A 23,829-nucleotide genomic window follows, 5' to 3' on the forward strand; every position below is an offset into this window, starting at 1 on the left:
AGTCAGAGATAATATTGACTAGACTATACTCTATGTGAACTGAATGAAGTCAGAAAAAGTAAACAGCTTATCTTTAAAACAAAATAATGTACTTGGCAAACATTGTAGTAAAAATGGAAAATGTTTTAGCATTTTTCAAGTTATACTCTAGTAGTCAACTGCCTGCATGAAGGTAGGCCCTAGGTACACATACATATATATACTAGTTAACGTTAATCATAAAATTGAGGACTTTGCCCATAAAATATCTTAATTACAAATTTTATTGTCATAATGCTTCCTGGTTACCCACATTTAGTGCTGTGTCATAGGATTTATATCTTTTTTTACCCATTTATAATGTTTCAAAAAAGAAAGCAGAATAAGATTAAAAGATGGGCTGTTTCAGACAAGAGATCCAGGGCAGGCATCTTTGATATGGGGCCATTTTATTATTACACTGAATGTGACATCATAGGCATTCAGAATCTGGTGAAAAAGTCTTCCAGGAGCAGCTAACAAGAATCCTAATACAGCAGTGTTGATGGTTGGGTTGAGACACATTCAGGAGCAAGACATGAGGTAGATTTGTATTAAATTCTCAGGGAAATGGGATGGCTTTAGAAGCTTTTTAATAAAAGGGATATATGATCTAAATTTCCTACTGTAAGTATCATTCTCTGTATAGTATGGAATGAAATAATACAAACAGAGAAATAAGGAGAATGCATTTGCTAAATTTTATAATAACTCCATTATTTTAGTTTATACTATACAAGTATAAAGAGAACATTGAGTATTTTATGATAATTTTGAGAGTTTTTTATTGTAATGAATAGTTTCAGCAGTATCATTAGAGTTCCTTAAGAGTTCCCCAAGAATCATTATCTTAAAAATATTTTATTATGAATATTATAAATTATTTGGCAAAATTGGAGTAATGATATAAAGAATCATAAGTGGAAGTATTCTATTGATATATAGTCTCTAAACAAAATACCTCAAATATAATATAATAAATATATTTCCAATTATACATGTTCTCAAAATGTTAGATATATTTTAAGCTAATGTTAGTTTTAACATTATTTTATATTAAATATTTTATATTTATATGTTATTATGCCATTTATCACCCTACTAATAAACCACAAGTAATGTATTCTTGGTTAATTTTAAGATATATATATATACAGTTTACTAAATTAACAACTTCTATTTAAAAACAGACTTTGAATCACAACTCAAATGTTTTCCCCCATCAATTTTGTTAATTTTTACAACATTTATTAAGCTCCATTAAAATTATAAGTTCAGATGCAGCTTGACTTACAATGGAGTTACAACTCAATAAATCTGTTATAAATTGAAAACATTATAAGTAAAAAAGGCATATAATACACCTAACCTACAGAACATCATAGCTTAGCCTAGCCTAGCTTAAATGTGCTCAGAACACTTACATTAGCCTACAGTTGGGCAAAAGCAACTAACAAATATCCTATTTTGTACTAAAGTGTTAAATATCTCATGTAATTTATTAAATACTGTAGTGAGAATGAAAATCACAATAGTTGTATAGGTTTTCAAAGTATGATTTTAAATGAATGCATATCTTTTTTGCACAGTTATAAAGTCAAAAATATGTTAAATTAAACCATCATTGACGTCAGGGTCCATCTATATATATTGCAGTATTTACATAAATGGGGCAGAAAAAAAGATCCAACTTTTGTATCATTAAAATCAAAGAATAGGGAAGTGAGAATAGAGCTTCAAAATCATTCAATGAAATAATGACTAGAAATGTTCTAAATGTGGTAAAATACATAAATATACAGAGTTAGGAAACTGAGTGAACTGTAAATAGGATAAATTCAAAGAAACCCTACATATAACAAAGACCCCTCAAAACCCAACAAGACATGTCACAGTGAAATTTCTGAACATTGAAGACAAAACAAAACGTTGAAAATAGCCAGAGAGAAATGATGCATTGCCTACCGATACAAATGACGGCGTACTTCTCAACTGACATGACGGTGTCTAGAAAAACATTGCACAATATTTTTAAGTGCATAAATAAGATAACTATTAACTATGAAATCTATATCCAGTGAAATTTTTATCATGAATGAAGGGGATGCAAAGACATTCTATATCAAAGAAATAGTAAAAGAATTTGGGTAGCAGATCTTGAGGACATCATTGAAAAATCGCAGAAGGAAGTTCTTCATAAAGCACAGAAATTATAAAAGAACAACTCATGGATCACCGGGAAGGAAATACAACTGAAAGAATAGATATGTAGACACATACAATAGACTACCTTCACAAGTTGGATAATTCATTCATTGTATAATTCATGCAATAGACTATCTTCATGAGTTGTATAATTCATATTGATGATTGAAAATAATGACACCATCAGATAAAAAAGAAAATCATAATTAAAAGTCAGAAAGTAAAATATTCGAATGAAAGTCAGTCTTCTACACTGCACCTGAAACGTTAAAATGTTGATACTATTAGACTGTGCTAAGACACATATGAATAATGTAATACACAGAGCAACCACTAAGAAAAATATACAAAGACATACACTCAAAGCATTATGAAAAAAATTAAGATAGAATTCTAAAAACATGTTCAAGTATCCTAGAAGAAGGCAAAAAAAAGAGAAACAATGGAATAAGAAGCAGAGGAAGCAAGCAGAAGATAAATAATAAAATGGGAAATGTTTCTCTGATATAGAATTTTTTTTTTTAATTGTACATGGTTCAACATGTCAATTTAAAGAAGCAATTGACAGAGAGGATAAAATGCACAGCCTACCCATATGCTGTTTACTGGAAAATTTACTTCAAATTCTACAACATGCATAGATTTAAAGGATGGAAAAAAATATACCATCAATTGTTACTTCAAATGTAAATTACTGGACCACGCCTCCAGAGTCTCTGTTTCAGTAGTTCCAGGATGGGATCTGAAACACTGTATTTTTCTTCATTTTTTAACTTTTATTTTAGTTTCAGGGGTATATGTACAAGTTTGTTATATAGATAAATTGTGTGTCGCAGGGGTTTGGTGTACAGATTATTCTGTCACCCAGATAATAACCATAGTACCCTATAGGTAGTTTTTCTATCCTCTTCCTCCTCTCACCATCCACCGTCAAGTACTCCCCAGCATCCATTGTTCCCTCTTTGTGTCCATGTGTATCCAGGGATTAGCTCCCACTTATAAGTGAGAACATGCAATGTTTGGTTTTCTGTTTCGGCATTAATTTGCTTAGGCTAATGGCCTCCAGCTGCATCCACACTGCTGCAAAGGACGTGATTTTTTCTCTTACTATGGCTGCATAGTATTCCATAGTGCATATGGACCACATTTGCTTTATCCATTCCACAGCTGATGGGCATATAAGTTGATTCCATGTCTTTGCTGCGTGAATACTGATGTGATACACATACAGGTGCATGTGTCTTTTGGTAGAATATTCATTTTTCTTCTCGTATATATATTCAGTAGTGTGATTGCTGGGTTGAATGCTAGTTCAACCCTCAGTTCTTTGAGAAGTCTCCAAACTGCCCTTCATAGTGACTGAACTAATTTACATTCCTACCAACAGTGTATAAGCCTCCCCTTTTTTCTGCAATCCAGCCAACATCTGTTATTTTTTGAATTTTTAACAAAAGCCATTCTGACTGATGTGAAATCGTATCTCGTGTTTTGATTTTCATTTCTCTGATGATTAGTAATAATGAACATTTTTCCATATGTTTCTTGGTCGCTTATATATCTTCTTTTGAGAAGTGTCTGTTCATGGCCTTTGCCTACTTTTTAATGGGATTATTTGTTTCTTGATTGATTTGTTTAAATTCTTTGTAGATTCTGACTATTAGGCCTTTGTCAGATGTATGGTTTGTGAATATTTTCTCCCATTTTGTAAGTGGTGTGTTTACTCTGTTCATAGTTTCTCCTGCCTTGCAGGAGCTCTTTAGTTTAACTAGATTAAAACTTTTCAAGTTTTGTTTTTGTTACAATTGTTTTTGAAGACTTAGTCATAAGTTCCTTCCTAGAGTTCGTTCTAGGATTTCCCTGTCTTAATTACATTGGGAAAACATAGTTTCAGCATTAAGTACTTATTCAGATGATTACAAATAATAGAAAATAAGAATATGGAAAATTTTGTTCACTTAAATAAATATATTGTGTCTTGTAAGTTGACAATTGTGAGGTTATATATTCATACTCTGCCATCATTCAAGTTTATAGTCTTAAGTTAAAAACTAGTTAGCAATTTATGCATATATTTAAAAGTGCATTTAGTAGGTATTCCTGTACTGATGTTAGCTTGGGTTATTTTACTTGTATCATTCAAATTTGTACTTCTTTTTCATAAAATCAGAAGCAAAAAATAAAAATAAAAAAAAGTCAGTAACTAAAATGGTATACGAATATTCTGCTTTACATGGGAGATGAACTTTACTTATCAAATAGAATTATCATCAATGAAACACTACTATAAAATGAACATTTGTACCATAAGACTGCTTTTATAAAATAAAATGTTTAAAAATCAAATATCCATGAGAGCTGGATAATGTTTATACAAAAACTGTTTTAGATAAGCTAGGACAACTAATAACAATGTTAAATTAGTGATATAAAGATTTATTAATCCCAGCACTTTGGGAGGCCGAGGCAGGCAGATTACGAGGTCAGGAGATCGAGACTATCCTGGCTAACAGGGTGAAACCCCGTCTCTACAAAAAGTACAAAAATTAGCCGGGTATGGTGGGGGCGCCTGTGGTCCCAGCTGCTCGGGAGGCTGAGGCAGAAGAATGGCATGAACCCGGGAGGCGGAGCTTGCAGTGAGCCGAGATTGCGCCACTGCACTCCAGCCTGGGCAACAGAGCGAGACTCTGTCTCAAAAAAAACGAAACAAAACAAAAAAAAAAAGAAAAAGATTTATTAAAAATGTAAGGATTAAGAAAAAATAAATTATACTTACTCTTTCAAAAAATGTATATAGAGTTATAGAATGAGAGGTTAAAAATGTGTGCATCATTCATAGAAGGCTGAGAAAGCTACAAAACTTTGTGTTTAAATAATATACATTTAAACGTTGTCACAATTTCCAAAATTACAGTTGATAGCATGCCCCCTTTTTTTTTCCCAGAAAAAAGCTTTAAACTGATTATCATAGTATAATGTTGTCTAATAATTTAAGGTTAGTAACATTCCTTCAAAGAATAATTGTGCTAATAATTTTTAAGCCATGTGTAATCATCAAGATTCACACAAAAATTGTAATTATTTTACCTTCCTCGACAGTGGAATAAAATAATTTTGAACAAAGTTAAAGTATGTTTTCAAATTTCATCCAAGTCAAACTAAAGGGCTAAAAATTGAAAATATTTTATAAATCATTCTGAATAATATTACTGAATCATCTAGAGTATGATCAAGACCATTTTTCTATATAAATAGGCTAAATGAATACAAATTGTTTCTCTCACTATGAAGAACTCAACACTTACTGCAAATTCTAAATTCACAGCAATTCTCCAGGTGGAAGTTGATGGTTTTGTGCTGATTAGAAAACAAATGTAAAGAAGGCTATTTTAAGATAGGCTGCCTGTATTCAACATAAGGCCAAATCTAAAGGAGGTCAAATAATTCGTAAATACAGTCATACAACAAAGCATCCATAGTTCAATTGGCAATAACATCTTCTGCTTAGGTTCTTTTCTACAATTTTTATGAATAAGATTATATAATTCACAGGTTTTTTGTGATTAAATGTGTGACCACAAAAGACTCTAGAGAAAATCAAAATCAAATAATTCATTGAAATGAATACAATTAAATATTATGTCTAAAATGATATTATACATAATTTAAAAACAATATCCATGTTTTAAAATATAATTTTACATTTTTTATTTAAATAGAGTTATATGTTTTATTTAAGTAATAAGGTATGTCAAGGAATATATAAGGAAGATAGTTAATGCCTAGGAATGTAATAAAAATATTTTTAATGCTTTCTCAATATGTTTTGATTCATAATTATTTAAGAAAGTACCTAAGAATGACATAAATTGAACAGGTAGAATAAATTATAAGAAATTCATAATTGTAAATCATATAAATTATAATTATTTGTGACAATAATAAGTTATTCGTGTTTTTTAGCTAAATCATTTCTGATATGATAACAGTTAATTAACAAAAAGTTACTTCAACCTTTCTGAGGAAAACAATTTGAAACTTTATTATAGATGATATTATTTATCCATAGAAAATAATCCCTTACAACCTCTAAATGAACTATAATTTGCAAATGAAAATGTATGTTAGTATTCATCTAAACCATCTACATTTGTTAATATTTTAATCTCTTGCAATATATGGGATAAAACAATTTATAAAATGAAACATTCTAAATAAAATTCTATGACATTCTGCATGAGTTGGTGACACAGATATTATGGAAGGATAACTGACAGTCTTAAGTAAGTTGTTGAATATTTTCCCTTGTAAGTCTGTTGTTTTCAAGAACATAGTGAACTTACAAAATTACTCTAAGCTTCCTTCAATTTTATGAGCTCTTTCTAATGAAGAAATAATCTGATTACCATATACTGACAATGGATAATACATGTTATTAGAATTAATACACCTTACTTAGTTAAATTTTCACACCATAATTCAATTTTTAGTTTTCTTCTATGTTATTCTACACCATTTCTGGTTAAATTACACTAAATGTTGTCTCTACACATGAACTTAATAAGGATTATTTCCATAGCAACTAGTACAAGTTTTCAGTAAATAATAGCTTTGAAGGTGCTGTATCTTTGGGATTATGTTTTGAGTTATTCTATTAACTCTAAGGGACTTTTATATTTATTTTTTCTTGGAAGGACTTAATTTGAAGAACAAAAGTAAAGATCAGATTTAAGTTAGAATAGATGTTTCTCTTTATTTTCTCTCTGAGAAATATCAACAGAGACACAGAGACATGCTTGCACCCTGTGTTACATAATTGATAATTTAAAACTAAATTAAACCAATTATTTCCAGATATGATTGATATTTCAAAGACGTTGTTTCCACTGGAAAAATATATTCATTCACATTTGCCTTCACAATTATTTATTCCTTAGGGATTATACTTATTTTGTTTACTTTACAGCCAGAAAATCACGTGGGATTTACCCTATAGAGGCTATAGATTATTTAATTTTTAGTACAATTTAATTTTTATTTGTATTTATACATAAATATAATTTGATAATAAATAACGGGTAATAATTATTTTAGTTTTTATTTTCTTAATGAACATTTATTAAGTTTTCTAACGTGGTAATTATCCAGAAAGACATTGAACATAGACTAGTAAGCAAGCAGACATTGGCCCTGATCTCATAAAGGAAGCATTTAATTAGGTAACATTACAATTTCATATAAGTGTAATTTTATCTGCTTATATGAATGCAGAAGACTAAGATAAGTGATAAGACAAAATAGAGTTACACACATTCAAGTAGTAAGCATCCATGAATCTATCAAGGTTTAAAGTGCTTCGAACACATCATAGGGATAATCCACAGTATATGAAACCAGCATATAAAATGCTGCCTTAGTTGAGAGAACAACCTTCAACCACAGAAAATGAACAGTTTTTAAGTATTTCTACATTTCTGGGCCTTTCGATTCCTATTTTCCTTACACCACGTTGCAGTACTGGAATAAGCCTTTTAGTTCTTCTTTTCTACGTGTTTTAGACATTTGTGGTTATTTTTCCAGCTTCTTCATTGATGGATTACATACTGTCCTTTTTTTTTATTTTCCATTTTCTCTAGAGAGCACAGCACCTATCTTTATCTGTGTATAGACTGCACTTTGTCATACAGAACTACATTAATTTGATTTTTTTTAAGATGTAGTCTCATTCTGTCGCCCAGGCTGAAGTGCAATGGCACAATCTCAGCTCACTGCAATCTCCGCCTCCCGAGTTCAAGCGATTCTCCTGTCTCAGCCTCCCGAGTAGCTGAGATTACAGGCGCCCGCCACCATGCCAGGCTAATTTTTGTGTTTTTAGTAGAGATGGGGTTTCACCACATTGGTCAGGCCAGTCTCAAATTCCTGACCTCATTTCTTTCCACAAAGCCCCCAGCTCTGTGTATCTTGTAAACAAATCATTGCCTTTTAAAAAAATGTTTCCTTAACTTGGAAGAACACTGCTACCGAAACCACTAGCATCAACAGAGATGCTCAGCACACAAAATGCTTAATTGCATCCTTGGAAGCCCTTTATAATCCTAATTTTTGTAGCCAAATATATCATTTCATATGTATACAAACACATAAAGAGAAAAAGTGGATAATGCTAGCATAAAAATAGCACATAACTTGTGTCTCTTATTCATGAAGACTTAGAAATTAATTACACAGAGTAAACATGGATTCATTTCATTGAACTGACTTGCAACCTAAACAAGTGGTATAAGATAGAATTATGTCAATTAATTAAACAACGTTATTTTTGAAATCTAGCAAGACCCATGTTTAAAAAATAAATTAAATTCAGGGAGTAGATTACTATTAAATAACAATATGAAAATGTTGAACCTTAATTGTGACAAAGAAAATGCAAAAAATTACTACATACATACAATTTTATAGCCACTATGTTAAAACTTATAGTTTGAAAGTACCAAAAATCAGCAAGTAAAATATAGTGGGAAGTTGTGAAATATTAATATTTAAGAGTATAAATTTCTTAGCCACATTGGAAAATAATTATGCTTTACCTTGGAAAGTTGGATATGTTTACTGGATAACTCCTTATTCCAGTTTTATGTATATTCATTAGAGATATTCATATATGCACGCCAAAAATGTTTAAAATTGTTCATATTAACAATGTTTATAACAGCAAAAACTTAGAAACCTATCAAATATCTATCAATATGGGAAATGTAAATTTTAGTAACAGAACACTTAGGATCTCAAAGGGAAAGGTAGAAAGAAAGCAAAATTTACAGACATACGTAGCAGTTGTTTGTGGTGAGGAAAAATAAAAAAGTAATTATAACTATGAGATATTTGAAATAAAAGATTATATATTTCTAATTACAGTCCATTGTACAGAGGTTAAATCTTCAGATAAAACATTTGTGCTTGTGAATTTAGATAAATTAATAAGTTAGTTTACCAATGAAATAAATAGCTAATTTATATATTAGTATGAATTATAAATTTAATATTGGTGATCAATCAATTCCCACTGGATTAAGGGAGGCTTAAGTTATTTGTTTATTCTGCTTCTTGGACTTTTATTGTTTTTTCTTTTTTTTTTTTTGACACAGAGTCTCACTCTGTTGCCCAGGCTGGAGTGCAGTGGCCAGATCTCCGTCCACTGCAACCTCCACCTTCCGAGTTCACGCCATTCTCCTGCCTCAGCCTCTTGAGCATCTGGAACTACAGGTGCCCGCCACTATGCCCGGCTAATTTTTTGTATTTTTCGTAGAGACGGGGTTTCACCCTGTTAGCCAGGATGGTCTCAATCTCCTGACCTCGTGATCCACCTGCCTCGGCCTCCCAAAGTGCTGGGATTACAGGCGTGAGCCACCGGGCCCAGCCTGACTTTTATTCTTGATCTGCTTTATACGTCAAGATTATAATAGAGCAATTTAGATGAGGCATATTCACTTTTGTGACAGTTTACTTGATATTCAGTCTTACACTTTTTCTGCCCCTAGGAGTAGGGAGGAGAGATAGGAATAAGAAGAAGATCATGTTGGATGTAATTACTAGTTTATTACTGGAAGAGCGTTCCAGACAATTGAGAAGTGGGAAATAGGAAGAAGATGTGCAATGGCTGCACAGTATATATATATATATACATATATATATATATATGTATATATATATATATACTGTGTTGCCTAAATCAGAAAATTAAACCATGGTTTACATAATGGTTTTTTCTCAGCCCCAAATCTGGAATTATTCTTGATTCTCTTATTTGTCATCAATTATATTACAAATCCAATTTATTCTATATCATACATATGTCTGAAACCCACCCACCACTTTGTTCCTCATTGTTAAGCGACCATCATTTCTTCTCTGGATTATAATATTCTCTTAAGTGATGTTTCAAAATTAACTCTTCCTACTTTGTTATTTGTTCTTCATTCTTTAAGATCTCCTTTTGTAAATGTAAAACTGATGGTCATCTGATGTGTAGAACAATTCAAGGCCTTCCTAGTGATATTTAAACAGACCCAACATCTAGCAAATAATACCATCCAGGGATTTCTTTCTAACTTTCTAGGATCCTTTCACATATCTATTCCTTTAACTCTCCATACCTTAGCTACATTGACTTTCATTTGGTTCTTTTATTTGTCATGGTTACTTCAAGCTCTAGGTCAGTTTTTTGTACCTGAATAGACATTTAACTCTTACTATTCCTTTATATGGGTATTTGCATGAGAACACAAACCTATATAAATTCTTCTATTAATTCTTCACATAGAATGCTGAAATTCAATTCTTTATGATTATTATAATTGAAATTTATTACATGATAAATATATATTTTATATGATATTGAAGCTTTCCATTAGCACAGCACTTGTGTTAGTCTTGTTCATCATTATAGTCTAAGTATAGCGCTTGATAAATTGTAGGCATTAAATAAAAAGATATTTGAATAAAAATGAATAAATAAAAAACCTCTATATAAAGAGAATAATTAAAAGTATTTCAATGAAGAAAAAACACAGAGGCCACATTTAATTTAAAAATTTCTAAACCTTAAAAGCAAAAATGCATTATATTTTATTATTCTGAAATTAAATCTAGTGCAGATGAGCCAGGGCCCACAGCCAGTGAGGTAAGAATTTAAAAAATCGTGAAGAAATTCAAAATGAAGCAATAATGTTCCCTAGAGTTTAGAAGACTAGTGTTTTTCTGGTGTATACATTTTTGAAATTTTATTTTTGTACTTTTAAAATTATTATTCAGATTTTATTGTACCAAATAAACTGTATTTATATATTTTTAAGTCTATACATATAGGCAAATATCTCTAAAATTTCTCTTCTGATAAAAATACTTACATATACACATTTAGATATTTTGTGTGTTTATCAGTAAGTGTATTAATTCTAATCTTATGTTTAGTAGTTATTAATATTCCTTTTGCACAACATCATAGGTGTCACAGACAGACAGCTCCGGAACTAGGAATCCTATACTGGAAACGCTGTATACTGCCTTACACCGATTATACTTTAATATATTTAAGCAATTTGTTGAATTCTTATTCACTAAATGTTCTTTTCCCATCTTCTGGCCTGGCTCAGTGGGTCATGCCTGTTATCCCAGCACTTTGGGAGGCCAAGGCAGGTGGATCATTTGAGGTCAGGTGTTTGAGACCAGCCTGGCCAACATGGTGAAACTCTGTCTTTAATAAAAATACAAAATTAGTCGGCATGGTGGCACACACCTGTAATCCCACCTACTCAGGAGGCTGAGACAGGAGAATCGTTTGAACACAGGAGGCGAAGTTTACAGTGAGATAAGATCAGGCCACGGCACTCCAGCCTGTGTGACAGAGAGACTCTGTCTCAAAATAAATAAATAAAAATATAAAAGTAAATACATTTCCCATCTTCCAGTAAATTGCTGTTTTCAGAATTTATCATAAATCTATACTTTCTGGGCTTTCATCCTTTTAAACATCTTAGCCAATAACTTCTGTACTCCATTTTGCCTGATATATTCATTGATGAAAAGGTGAATGATTCTCATAATGCTGAATATCTTATTATATTAACTTAGTGTGTTGATCTTACTGCCTGAAATATACTTTTCATCTTCAACTTTTTTGTAAGAATTTAAAACATGCTTATTGTATTAGTATGAATCTTAGTGTTCTAATATTGTTACATTTTACTCCTCTGATTGATACTGAGTAGGCCACAAAATACATTGTATTTTATACTAACATTTTACATACAGAATAAATATTTTATATACTTCTTTAGAACAAGTTACTAACATTTCTAGAAGCAATATAGTTGAAAGAATATAATGAAGTCCTTAAGTGCAAACTAGTTGATTTTAGATGTATTCAATGTTTCATAAAACATTCAATAAAAATGGCATTAATGTATTTTTAAAAGATATTAATACAAAGCCTGGAAATTTACATAGATTAATACATGAGAAGTAACTCAGTTTTTGTTTGTACAGAAAAATTATTTTTAAGAGATAGTTTGGTCCTAAGTTGTGTCTTTTGGCTCATTTCATTGAAATGGTAAGCTTGATTAGCTCTTAAATTAATATTTTTTCAAAGAAGACATTATATAGACATAACAATAACAAAATACTCTTTTATTTATATATGTTAAAATCAAGTAAATAAAGTATACTCAAGCTAAACTGTAATACCTTCAGCAAAACATTTGTCCAATAAAACACTTTTGGTAAAAATTTTGCTATTTTTTCCAAGTGCCATAACCAAGATTCATTTAATTAATGAAACTTTTAATGTAATTTCACCTTCTTTTCCTTTTTAGGTTAATAATTATCAAATATATGGCAATGCTAGACTTTAGTTGATCATCGTGCTTCTGGAAAATAACAAAAGTTGAGATATCTGTTCACCATTTTGTGTGTCCAAGGACCACCTACTTTTTACATATGACAAGAACTACCCACCTCCACTCTTCAGGTAAGACTTACTGTCACTCTGCCCCATGACTCCCCCACGTCTTGGGGATGACTCCCTTATACCTGAAGTTATACTACTCTAAGCCTCCTTTCTTTTTTTAAGATATTTGTCATTAATGAATGTTCACTGTATTGCAATAGCCTGAATAAAATCATCGTCTCAATTGTTCAGTACATATTGTGTGTGACAAAAGAAAGACAGGTTGTAATTTGGCATGTACTAATAATTTTGGTCTTTTTATTTATGAATTAGTCTATCTTTCCAAATGCATAATAAAATGTAATTTTTCTTTTTATTTTGAGAGGGAGTCTTGCTCTGTTGCCCAGACTGGAGTGCAGTGACACGATCTTGGTTCACTGCAACCTCTACCTCCAGAGTTCAAGCAATTCTCCTGCCTCAACCTCCCTAGTAGCTTGGATTACAGGTGCCTGCCACCACAACTGGCTAATTTTTGTATTTTTAGTAAAGATGAGGTTTCACCATGTTGGCCAGGCTGGTCTCAAGCTCCTGACCTCGTACCCTGCCCATCTTAGCCTCCCAAAGTGCTGGAATTACAGACGTGAACCACCGCACCTGGCTGTAAAATGTAATTTTATATAAAGTTATAGACATAAGTTTAAATAGTAATATATATATATATATATACATATATGTATGTGTATGGACATGCAAATATACTGTATTAGTCTGTTCTCACACTGCTAATAAAGACATACCCAAGACTGAGTAATTTATAAAGGAAAGAGGTTTAATTGACTCACAGTTCCACATGGCTAGGGAAGCTTCACAATCATGGCAGAAGGTAAACGGGAAGAAAGACACATCTTATATAGCAGCAGGCAAGAAAGCTTGTGTAGGGGAACCCCCTTTGTAAAACCATCAGATCTTGTGAGACTTATTCACTATCACAAGAACTGAATGGGAAAGACCTGACCCCAGGATTCAATTACTTCCCACCAGGTCCCTCCCACAACACGTGGGAATTATGGGAGCTACAATTCAAGATGAGATTTGGGTGGGGACACAGACAAACCATTTCATACACACACAATATTCACCTGAATTAAATAAAAGCAAGTAATAGAAAGAAGAGAAATACTAAATTAATATGAAATACTTTTCATAAATTTTATATATATGTACACATTTGCACACATACAGAAACATAGTACATGGTGCTACATGAAAAGATTAGGTAGAAATAGGTAATTTAAATCTCTTCAACTAAATGCAACTATTTAAAAATCCAAAATAGGTTCTTGAAATCTTTATATGTTTTTATTTGGGTTCAGCAAAATCTTTTGACTTTAAAATGTTAGCACCACAAAGCACCTCAGTAAGAGGACAATGAAAAACTTAAAGGTAATAATTTCAGAAATCTCTCTCCATTTAAAAAGTTATTTATTTATAAAAATTTTATTTTCCTGCCAATAAAATACAGAAATAAAACTCAAATTTTGCTTAGTGACATAGTGAACCCATATTCAAGATATGGATTTTTTACCCTACACAAGAGGTAATAATGAAGACATGTAGGTTTCCTATTCAGCCTTTGTACTCAAAGTTTAAATTCAAAAAAAGAGAGACCCTGTATCTTAGAATACCTTCCCCTCTCCTAGCAACCACATTATTGAAATTCAAACTGCTAACATTCTAAAATCCCCTTTTTAAATAAGGACAGAACATGCTGAAGAAAAGAGTTACAATGAGAAAATATATGGGAACAAAATACCTATGCAATGCAGAAGTCTGCATAACTAAACCACTCAGAGGAAAAAAGTAAGATTCCAAAGGTCCAATAAAGTCAATTTTTAAAAATGTATAAATCAGTTCCTACATTTTCAATCAAGTTAAATTTTCTCTGTCCTTAATCATATGTTAAGGTAATCTAAGATAAATTATCTTATATTTTGCAAAAGCAGCCATAAGTATAAAAAATACTGTAAGAATAATCAGCATATTAAATTCATGAAGAATTTTTAGAACATGAAGAATTTTTAGAAAATATATCTCCAGATAGATTGTACAAAACATTTTCTAATAATTATTGCTTGAAACTAAATATTTAAAAAATAATTTTTTTAAATTATAATAGAAGCATACTAAAGAATATACTTAAATAAATGCAGAAAACAGTTCATTGTTTTCTGCTATCAAAAATAAATGCGTATTTATATATTTATTCTAAAACATTGAAATTATATTAAATATGACAAAAATGATAGCCACAGGAAGCGGTTTTTGTAATTTTTTTAAAGTGTAAATGAGAACAAAATATTAAAGAATAAATTTATTTGGTGAAAAATATATTAAATAGTCTATTGCAGCAGGGTGGGGCACCATTAAAGCCTCAAGTTTAAATTTTTTTTTTTTTTTTTTTTTGAGACTGTTTCCCTCCCAGGCTGGAGTACAATGGCGCAATCTCAGCTCACGTCAACTTCTACCTCCCAGGTTCAAGCAATTCTCCCACTTCAGCCTCCTTAGTAGCTGGGATTACAGGCGCCTGCCACCAGGCCCAGCTATTTTTGTATTTTTAGTAGAGATGGGGTTTCACCATGTTGGCCAGGCTGGTCTCAAACTCCTGACCTCAGTCCATCCGTCCACCTCGGCCTCCCAAAGTGCCAGGATTGCAGGCATGAGCCACCACGCCTGGCCTCAAGTTTAATTCTTAAGTGAGTCAATCAGTTATAGTTCTGCTCAAAGCTTTGAGTGCACCTAAAATTTCATCCAACGTCTATTATCTTTCATCATATGCTAAAACAGCTTGAAGATATATATGATTTTATAAAAAATAATCTATAAAGCAAAACAACAAAATTAAGGGTTTACATTTTAAAGCACCAATATTCACCTATAGTTGATGAATGTACAGTTAGAATGAAAAACAATAGAATTTTGGTGAATTCTGAAATGGTTCCACCCTATCCAAACAAGCTGTATTAATGCATTATACATTTCTTAATAGATAAAGTACTCGAATTGCTACAAATACAAAAGCTTACAAGTTTCCAGTGAGAATAGCCTCTGTCAAAAACTTTGCTGTATATTGATTAATTTTGTTACTATAAAACAAAAAGATAGCTTTTAGTCGAAAAATATCAAATGCAAAGTTTTGAATTATAAAAGCAGTTTCAAGCAAATAATAATTTTTACCCAGCATCAAAATTTACATATTCAAAGGGCGTAAGCAAGCATTGGGCACAGATAAAGCATTCTTTTCCTGGAGGATCCCAAAACCAACAGATGGAGCAACCAAAACTACCATTTTGCTCCTATATTAACATGTATTTCAATTTTGGATTAAGAAGTTTTGACAATGTGTGCAGAAACACAGTTCACAAAAGGAAACTATTACGGTTTTGGATGTTTTTTCTTTTATATACTGTTGATTGCATTGAGAAAAGAAATTATTTATAGGCTTCTCCCTATTTTCAAGCCAGTCAGCCATCCTAAATTCATATATTTTATTTTAAATTATAACAAATCCAAACCATGATATTATCACCTGCTCCAAACAACAGCCTTTCCCTAGTTTATACCATTAACATTTTTATCAATGGTATTTATATCTGGTATTATGAGGAGGTCATTATAATTTTACAGGAATGCCTAATTGAGATAATTAATTCACTCTTTTATGTTAATCCTTTTCTACCTAGCATCACATAAGATAATGGAGGTGTGATTTTTTTCAGTAATTTTTGCTAGTTTAATAAATGACTTAAACAACCTCCTCATCCATATTCATTTTGAAATTATACTTAGTATTTTAATATAAAAGAATAAGATAGCATAATACTGAATCTACTATGCATTACATTTCATGATTCTTTAATATTGTTTTGATCAGAGAATAAAGAAAAATATCTTTGATAATTTTGATATCCTGAAAGTTTATCATGTTTTTTTCCTTGCCTAGACTGAATAACCTCTGATTTGGGGAAGTCCTTAATACTTTTACTTTAATCATAAAATATATTGTAGATTATCTCTTCATATATGTATGTGTTTGTGTGTGTAGTAAATCAAAATAAGTTGAAAAACAATATTCTCTGATAACCACTATATATTACAAACTAATTTTTCTTTGGACAATTTATAAAATTTATATTTTCAAATAAATTGTATTTTTCAATTGGCTATACCACCATTGGCAAGCTCAAAGTCTCCCCATAAACTCTTCATGGGCCTGTGTGCAATGGAAGATGATACAGAGGCCAATATTTTCCCCTTTGACTGTCAGTAATGAATAGGCAAGAGGCTTGCCCAAAAAAAAAAAAAAAATCAGGTCTTATTCCTCAGATCCCAAATCCTATAAATAAACAGATGCTATCCCAAATATCAATAGGTTGAAATTGAGATCTGAAAAGCCTTTGTGATAAGAAGTCTCTAAATTGGCTCCTACGTATCTCTATTTCTGGTATTTGTACCTTGTGAAATGTTCTCTTTTTGAGTGTGACCTGGACTCTTTGAAATGCTACTAAATAATAAAATACTGCATATATAATGAGATATTACTTGGAAGACTACTTTACAAAATTGACTGTTGACTTTCATCTAAGGTGCTCTTCCTCACTCTCTGGCTTTCTCACTTTCTGGGAAGACATTTGTCATACTGTGAGATACCCTATGAAAAGTCTCAAATTGCAAGAAGTGAGAGGCTCCAGACAATAGCCAGGTAGAAACTGAGGCTTTTCATCCGACATCTTTGAGGACCTAAATATTGCCACGAACCAAATAAATGAACTTGACATTCCACTCTCCCCAGGTTGCCCTTCAGATAAAACTCCAGCCCTGGACAACAGTATGATTGAAAAAACAATAAACTTTAGCCAGAGGTATTCATCTGAGCCACATTAAGCATTCTGTCATTAGAAACTTTTGTTTTAAGGTGATCAATTTGGAGTAAATTATTATGTAGCAACAGATAACTGATATAATCTTTACCCATTTTTAGTATACATGGAGCTTAAGGGAAAAAATGCAATTTTATAGAGATACAGTGAGAATCTGCAGAATGGCATGCACAGGTGGAAAGTAATTAGGGAATTGGGGCCTGTGAATACAGTTAAACTGTTTGAGTCTTTTAGGTACATATTTGCTTTAATGAGATAAATACATTTTAAAAGTCCAGGATGGCACAGACATTTATATTTTTTATTCAATATCTCATATTTTATTTCAGTGTTAACTACTCATCTATGTCAAATTAATTATGCTCATTGGATTATTTTACTTTTATTCAAATTTTGTTATCTGGTACTTATTATATAGAATATGCAAATCGAAGTCCTGTCCTTCAGCAATCAATAAGGTAAAGAAGAAGAAAGACAAAAATGAGTAGAATTTTATGATAATTTAAGACACAAACAGACTTCGCTTTGGATGATAGTGTGAGATCATAAAAATTACTATGAAAGCTGAAACTGTGCAAATAAACCTTAACAATCAATGGAGAAAATTATGATTTTTCCATGACCTATAAAATATTTGTTAAAAATTTTAAAATGCTCTTACTGTGGGTGATAAAAATATATAGGGAAATAAAAAATAGTAAAACTAATATTTATTTAGTACACTGTAGTTTTTAAAATTAAAAAAATAAGTTTTTTTTGTAAAAAAATCTTACCAAGAATATTTTGAATATTGATTGCCTTCTTGTTGTATAACTTATACCACTAAGCAAGCATCTTTTTGTATGCCTTGGAGAATTGTTATATTCCTTTCTAAATTTGGATCAGCCCCCAATATTTTATTCTTTACACTTTCAACATTAAGAAATATCTCTGAGAGTTATAGGAATGTGAAGTTTTGTGTTGTTTTTACTTCCTGTATGTCATCTCTAGCCTTTTACCATAATCAGCTTCTTTATTTACATTGATAAGTTCACCTTCACTAAATTACTCTGGCTGCTTATTTAGAGCCTTTCAAGCAGTGGCAGTGTCAACATTGCCACAATCTGCCATTTCACCTGAAAAATCTATATAGTGTTATACAAATATTATATATTATATAGAGATTATATATAATATTATAATATATTATATATGTGAAAGGAAAATAAACCTCAGGACCCCGAAATCACTAAGCCAAAGGAAAAGTCAAGCTGGGAACTATGTCAGACAAACATACTTTCCATTGTGTTTCTAAATATGATTGCTACAAATATAAAAATCTACATATCTCTCTCACAATTTGCCCACATGGAAATTCCTTTTGGGCAAAGGACGGACAGAACTCAAAGTCATCCCTCTGAGGCTCACATGAGACAAATATATATCTGATTACTTCCTCTGCCCCATTGTTTATGTAGTTTATGTAAAAATGCAGATTCACTGAGCCAGACTAAATTGTGTGTTCAGTGGAAAGCTGATCAAGAGCTCAAATTATGTGTTCAGTGGAAGGCTAATCAAGGAATGAAAATAATGCGACCTTTTGACTCTCATCTACTGCTAACTTGGAAGCCCCCACTTAGAGTTGTCCCACCTTCCTGGACCAAATGAACGTATATCTTACACATATTGATTAATGTCTCTTGTCTCCCTAAAATGTGTAAAAGCAAGTTGTATCCTCCCACCTTGGGCACATGTCATCAGGACCTCCTGCAGCTGTGTCATAGGCATGTCCTTAACTTTGGCAAAATATTAAATAAACGTTCTAAATTGATTGAGACTTTTCTCAGATACTTTTTCGTTTACATAGGCAATAGTATATATAATACAATAATGGTATTATACAACTAATATATACTATACTCTATTAAAATACTATATTATATTAATACATAATGGTATTATGGATACAATATATGGTTTCATTTTTATAAGATGTCACGTAAGTTTATCACTAGGAGAAAAGGAAACAACACTACACATTTGTTATCTGTGTGTAAACTGAATCACAAGAAAAGCCGTGATTAGTCATTGATCAGGACATGAGTCTGTTGTATACATGGTAATTTGTGGGCTGCAGAAACAGCAGCAAAGTTTATACTTTATGCAATTACAGTTTACATTTTGTGGTAATTAAAAACTGCACTTTGTTGTTTGGGGACTGGTGTTATTTTCCCTAAATCATGGAAACTGAAATTTGCACATATCAGTTCCATGAAGAGTGAGGTTTTATTTATTTCAAACCTGTACTTTGAGAACATCAAAGCCTAAAAAAATAGTAGCTCCTACTATTTAAACTTAATTTTCTGGAGGAATTGGTTAAATCAGCATGTGCAGGTTGCTCAAACTCTACATATTCAGAAAAACAGAGTAGTTTGACAGTTTAGGAAGAAAGATAATCTCTGAGACCTTAGAATATTTGGTTTGTTTGATAAGTGTGTTTATGTATCCCTAAAGCTTTGGTCCTGAAGGACCAGTGTGATCAGGTAGTTTATGCTTAAACTGTGATTTATGGTGTCTGAATGTATTCATCCTGAGGGACTGGAACCTGAGTAGCTGAAGTCAGTCATTCAGGGACTAGATGCCTATGTGGTAGGCCCCTATATTAGTTCATTCTTATGCTGCTAATAAAGACATACCCAAAACTGGGTAATTTGTAATGAAAAGAGCTTTAATTGACTCACAGTTTAGCATGGCTGGAGAAGCCTCAGGAAACTTACAATCATGGCAAAAGGAGAAGCAAACACATCCATCTTCACATAGCAGCAGCAAGGAGAAGTGAAGAGCAAAGAGAAAAAAGCCCCTTACAAAACCATTAGATCTCATGAGAACTCACTCACTATCAGAAGAACAGAAGCATGAGGGTAACCATCCCCATGACTCAATTACCTCTTACTGTGTCCCTCCCTCCACAAATGGGATTATGGGACTACAATTTAAGATGAGATTTGGGTGAGGATACAACCAAACCATACTATTTTATCCCTGGCTCCCCACAAATCTCATATCCTCATAATTTAAAACACAATTGTGCCTTCCCAACAGTCCCCCAAAGTAGTAACTCATTCCAGCATTAATTCAAATGTCCAAGTCCAAAATGTCATCTAAGACATGGCAAGTCTCTTCCAACTATGAGGCTGTAAAATCAAAAGCATGTTCATCACTTCCTAGATACAGTGAGTTACAGGCATTGGGTAAACATACCCGTTTCATATGGAAGAAATTGGCCAAAACAAAGAGGCTACAGGGCCCAAGCAAGTTTGAAATCCAATAGGGCAGTCATTAAACCTTAAAGTTCCAAAATAATCTTCTTTGACTCCACATCTGATACCCAGGTCTGGTGAATGCTAGAGGTAGGCTCCCACGGCCTTGAGCTTTGGCTCCCTTGTGGCTTTGCAGGGTACAACTCCACTCCCAGTTACTTTCACAAGCTGGCGTTGAATACCTGAGGCTTTTCCAGGTGCACACTTCCAGCTGTTGGTGGATCTACCATTCTGGGTTCTGGAGAATAATGTCTCTCTTCTCACAGCTCCACAAGGCCATGCGAGTGGGGACTCTGTCAGGGATTATGACCTAACTCTGTCTGGGGTTATGACCCCACATTTTCTTTCTCCACTGCTGTCACAGAGGTTCTCCATGAGGGCTTCATCCCTGTAGCAAACATCTGCATTGACATCCAGGCATTTCCATACATCCTCTGAAATCTAGGTAGAGGTTTCCAAACATCAATTCTTGACTTCTGTGTATCTGCACGCTCAACACCATGTGGAAGTTGCCAAGGCTTTGGACTTGAACCCTCTAAAACCACAGCCTGAGTTGTACCTCTAACCCTTTTAGCCATGGCTGGAGTGGCTGGAGTGGCTGGGACATGGGGCACCAAGTCTCTAGGTTGCACACAGCAGGGAGGCCCTGGGCCCAGCCCAGGAAACCATTTTTTCCTCATAGGCCTCTGAGCCTGTGATGGAAGGGGCTACTGTGAAGGTATCTGATATGCCCTGGGGACATTCTCCCCATTGTCTTGGTGATTAACATTCAGCTCCTTGTTACTTACGCAAATTTCTGCAGCAGCCTTGAATTTCTCCCCAGAAAGTGGGTTTTCTTTTCTATCCCATTGTCAGGCTGCAAATTTTTCAAACTTTTATGCTCTGTTTTCTCTTGAATGCTTTGCCACTTAGAAATTTCTTCTGCCAAATCCCCTAAATTATCTCAAGTTCAAAGTGCCACTGATAGTTAGGGCAGGAATACAATGCCACCAGTCTCTTCACATAGTAAGAATGACCTTTACTTCAATTCCCAACAAATTCCTCATATCTGTCTGAGACCACCTCAGTTTGGACTTCATTGTCCGTATCAGTATCAGCATTGTGGTCCAAGCTATTCACTAAGCTTCTAGGAAGTTCCAAACTTTTCCACATTTTTCTGTCTTCTTCTGAGCCCTCTAAACTGTTCCAACCTCTGCCTGTTACCCAAGTCCAAAGTTGCTTCCAAATTTTGGGGTAACCTTATAAAAGCACCTCACTCTCTATCACAAGAAGAGCATGGGGGTAACTGCCCCCATGATTCAATTACCTCAGACTGGATCCCTCCCACGATATGTGGGGATTATGGGATTTACAATTCAGGATGAGATTTGGGTGGGAACAGAGTCAAAACATGTCAGCCTGCAATTTAAACGCTGGACACCCAAAGCTGCATGAGTTTCTTTGATTGATAACACTTTAGCTTTCCATGTGTTGTCACAAGGTGTTGCTGGGAGATCTAAACAGGTCCTTGAAACTCTACCTACAGAAGACACCTAGAAGCTTGAGTCTGGTTTTACTTGGACCTTGTCCCACAGACCTCTTTGCTGATTGTAATCTGTATTCTTTCACTCTTAAAAATGTAAACATGAGTATAACAACTTTCCTGAGTGCCTCTAGTGAATCATTGAGCCTGAAGGTGATCTTGGAGACCCTTGACATACCTGTTTATCTTCTGCTTATGGCATTCCATCCTCTTCTTAAGCATTCTTTGTTTTATATGAGAATAAATATATCTATACTTTATGTATATATAAAAATATATATACTTTATGTATATATAAAATATATATACCTTAGGTATATATATATAAATATCTATACTTTATGTATATATATGAAATATATATAGTATATATGAAATATATATACTATATATATGAAATATATATACTATATATACGAATATATATAGTATATATATGAAATATATATAGTATATATATGAACTATATATAGTATATATATGAACTATATATAGTATATATATGAACTATATATAGTATATATATGAACTATATATAGTATATATATGAACTATATATAGTATATATATGAACTATATATAGTATATATATGAACTATATATAGTATATATATGAACTATATATAGTATATATATGAACTATATATAGTATATATATGAACTATATATAGTATATATATGAACTATATAGTATATATGAAATATATATACATAAGGCTTACGACTATATATAATCATGTATATTTTATGTTTATATATAAAATATATATGCATAAGACTTAAGACTATATATAGTCACATATATTTATGTATATATGTAAATATATATATACATAAGACTTAAGAAGACTGTAAATATATATTTTATGTATATATACACATACATAAAATATATATATTTTTTCTTTTTCAACTTTTATTGTAGGTTCTGAGGGTATATACACAGGTATGCACGTTTGTTACATGGGTAAATTGCATTTCTCTGGGGTTTGGTGCACAAATGACTTCATTACCCAGGTAGTGAGCATTGTACCTGATAGGAGGGTTTTTAACTCTCACTCTCTTCCCACCCTGCAAACTCAAGTAGGTTCTGGCATCTATTGTTCTTCTCTTTCTCTTTGTGTCCAAACATATGCAAGTTTAGCTGTCACTTATAAGAAAAGAAAACCAAATACTGCATGTTCTCTCTTATAAGTGAATTAGGATAATGGCCATCAATTTTTTTTTCTTTTTTTTTTTTTTTTTGAGATGGAGTTTTGTTCTTGTTGCCCAGGCTGGAGTGCAATGATGCAATTTCGGCTCACCACAACCTCTGCCTCCCGGGTTCGAGCGATTCTCCTGCCTCAGCCTACTGAGTAGCTGGGATTGCAGGCATGAGCAACCACGCCCGGCTAATTTTTGTATTTT

At 32.5% G+C, this 23,829-nt stretch overlaps 1 long non-coding RNA gene across 1 annotated transcript in view; it reads left to right on the forward strand.

Moving 5' to 3' along the window:
* The first annotated feature begins 456 nt into the window (after nucleotides 1–456).
* The window catches only part of LOC129035623 (uncharacterized), a 35,580-nt gene continuing 12,207 nt past the window's right edge, over nucleotides 457–23,829 (forward strand). Inside the window, exons 1-2 of the long non-coding RNA XR_008502247.1 lie at nucleotides 457–561; nucleotides 12,591–12,745. This is a non-coding gene — a long non-coding RNA (uncharacterized LOC129035623). The remainder of the gene's footprint in view (nucleotides 562–12,590; nucleotides 12,746–23,829) is intronic.

Source organism: Pongo pygmaeus, chromosome 1 (assembly GCF_028885625.2).
Source record: "Pongo pygmaeus isolate AG05252 chromosome 1, NHGRI_mPonPyg2-v2.0_pri, whole genome shotgun sequence".
In the NCBI taxonomy this organism is placed as follows: domain Eukaryota; kingdom Metazoa; phylum Chordata; class Mammalia; order Primates; family Hominidae; genus Pongo; species Pongo pygmaeus.